A 2,973-nucleotide genomic window follows, 5' to 3' on the forward strand; every position below is an offset into this window, starting at 1 on the left:
CACGACTCACACGAATGATTAACAGCTTCAGACACTGCTGAATAGTCCTTTTGTGTCTTCTGGTTTCCTGGACAGGGATCAGGCACTTTTCTAGACCAAAATGCTGAGACAGCACAATTCCATGGCGACAGTATCCAGGATAGGCCTTCTGCTGCGTCTAGGAAACCAGCCTGTAAGGTTTCCAACATACTTCAATGACTTTATATGCTTTAAAGAAAATTGATCATCACAAACATTCAACAGTTTGTAGAATTTGTTTGTAATCGCCTCATGGTTGCCACCCCATGATTCTAATTTTGAGTCATGTCAGTCCGGTTTCGTGGTGGGCTGACGGTGTCGGTACTGGTCGTGCAGCTGCTGTGGCTGGATTGTGGACCTCCTCAATCAGGCACTCTAATTAGCAGCATTCCCTCAGCCCGGAGCATCTCCCAGAGGGGGGACGCTATTCTTAGAGGCCTTCTGTACAACAGACACATGTAATAAAAAGAGGAAGGTTGAGCCAAATCGTTTCTGCAGCCAAGGTTTGGTGAGCTGAGATGGGAGGGATCTGTAAATCATTTGGACTGGAGCCCTTGAAAGACGAGTGACCTTATTTGTCCTCTCCACACCTGCTGAGGAATGCTCTTCTCATTATTATCAGTTCAACTCATCATTATTTGTTTATTTTGCTGGAAATCAGTAACTAACAGTACCACAGATCTGTAGCCCTAAATGTGTGTCTAAATGTGACATGCTGTCATCATGAAGACTAGTGGATCAATAATAATAATTTGAATTCTATAAAAACTAATACTTAGTATACAAGCACTCCATTAGACCTGCTCTTTCTCTGGTCTTAGCTATAACTAATGCTGCAAGTTACAGCAGGTCTGGTATTGCAGGTTAAAAGGAGAGTGAGAGAGAGAGAGAGAGAGTGTGTTTGCGGGAGGAGTGATGTGGTGATATAGTGTGATACAGTGATATGTGGTTTAGATGGTAGGGTGCAGCTAGGCCAGATCTGGGTGGACTGAGGACAGTGTGAAGCTATAGCAGGATGAAGCCCAGGGAGGGTGGAGCTCGGGTGGTGACCAGAGAAGGCCAGCCTGACTGAAGTGACCTTGGCCTGCCATCTCACACGCACAGCCCACCTGTCCCAGCACACAGCCATAGGGCGGGTGGGCTGGGGGGAGGGATCTGGAAAATGTGAGCAGGGGTGGTCAGCAGCGGGAGGTCGGACAGTTAAGAGGAGACGGAGCTGGACAGAGCCAAGTCTGTGGGGAGAGTCTGAGTGGAAGATATGAGCGGCTTTGAGCCTTATCTGGGGCTCGTTTCCTGGGTAAGAGCTCACAGGTGTGCGGCCCTTTACGAGGACAACCCCCCCCCACACACACACACACACACACAAACACACCCCCGGGCCCTGGCAGGACATGAGAACTGCTCCGCCAGGCCCGAGGAGGAGAGCGAGACCCGTTACCACCGCATGTGCCCACGGTGTGGCCTGGTCTTTGTTTTCCATAATACATGCCGTCATTTCAGACCAATGAAGAAGGAGGACAGAAGTGTGGAGATACGGGCTAATCACTGGGACTAGGACTGAGATTAACAGATGGAGACAGAGAGACAGGAAGAGAATGAGAGAGAGTCAATGTGTGTGTGTGTGTGTGTGTGTGTGTGTGTGTGTGTGTGTGTTTACAAGAGTAAGCAGCATTGATATGGGTCTCTGTGCCTTCAGGCGAGTTTTGTAGCCTGCCTGAGCTGGTATAGCCGAGCCTAAATTAAGGCCGATGGAATCGGGTAGATATCTTTGTTTACTTTCTGGCTTGAATGCGTTTTCTTTGCTGTGTTTCCTTCCACTGTGAACAGTGACCATGTACAGAGATGCGGCGTGAGGAAGCGTACGTGCACACTATCTGTGCACACATCAGAGCTTTGTGTGTGGCTAATTTGCAGCACTGTTCAGTGTAACTCCACAGGAGATTTGACCTGGCATTCTTTCCTGAGCTGAGAAGCCGTGTATGTGTGTGTGTGTGTGTGTGTGTGTGTGTGTGTGTGTGAGAGAGAGAGAGAGAGAGAGAGAGAGAGAGAGCTTGTGTATATGCACAGGTTTTCCAGGTTTCTGTTGCATCTCCTGTTAGTTATGGCTGTAAGCAGGCATGCACGCACACTCACTCTCACACACACACACCTCCCTTGGTTTTTCTTTTGCTGATGGCTGCGTGAGGGACCACACAGCATGTAGGTGGGAGGAGGTGTGGTCTGAGCTGAGGGGCAGAGCAGAGGAGGAGCTCTGAGGTGGGTGCATGTACAGTGTGTTTCTGTTCTATCACAAACAGTATATAGTCCACATGCTTCTTTCCAGTCTTCCCCTCTCTTCACTACTCTCCCCTCCTCCTCCTCTCCTCCTCCTCCTCCTCCTCTCCCCTCCTCTCCTCTCCTCTCCCCTCCTCTCTCCTTTGTGCCTCTCAGCTCCCATGTCTGACATGCAGAGTTACTGTATGCACCTCCAGGTCTGACATCCTGAATTACTGTAGGCTTCTCTAGTGGCTCACCGACCTTGGGCAACAGACTGAGGTAAAGAGAGATGACAGCAAGACAGAGAGACAGAGGAAGAGAGAGAGAGACAGAGAGAGAGGGAGGAGGAGGAGGACAAGAAGAAGCAGAGAACACTTGTGTAAATAATAAAATGAAGGCCAGAGGAAGTGTCAGGTAAAAGATCAAACATATATACATGACTTGATTCTGAACCTTCTGCTAATGCTTTGGGTTTCAAATGTGGTTTGGTGGATTACTGTGGAGTCTGATACCCTGAACATTACTCCGCTGGCCCCAGACGTCACCAGCAGGGCCACAGTGTAGCTCTCTTCTTCATCCACTTCTTCATCCACTACTGCAAGAGCTGGCACCATCTCTGGTGAAGGTGGCAGTGAAGGAGGAGACGTCCTGCCTGGAGGAGGCATTTGCCAAGATGTTTGTCTGGAGCAACGACAGAGA

This window comes from Brachyhypopomus gauderio, unplaced genomic scaffold (genome assembly GCF_052324685.1).
Source record: "Brachyhypopomus gauderio isolate BG-103 unplaced genomic scaffold, BGAUD_0.2 sc631, whole genome shotgun sequence".
NCBI lineage: Eukaryota > Metazoa > Chordata > Actinopteri > Gymnotiformes > Hypopomidae > Brachyhypopomus > Brachyhypopomus gauderio.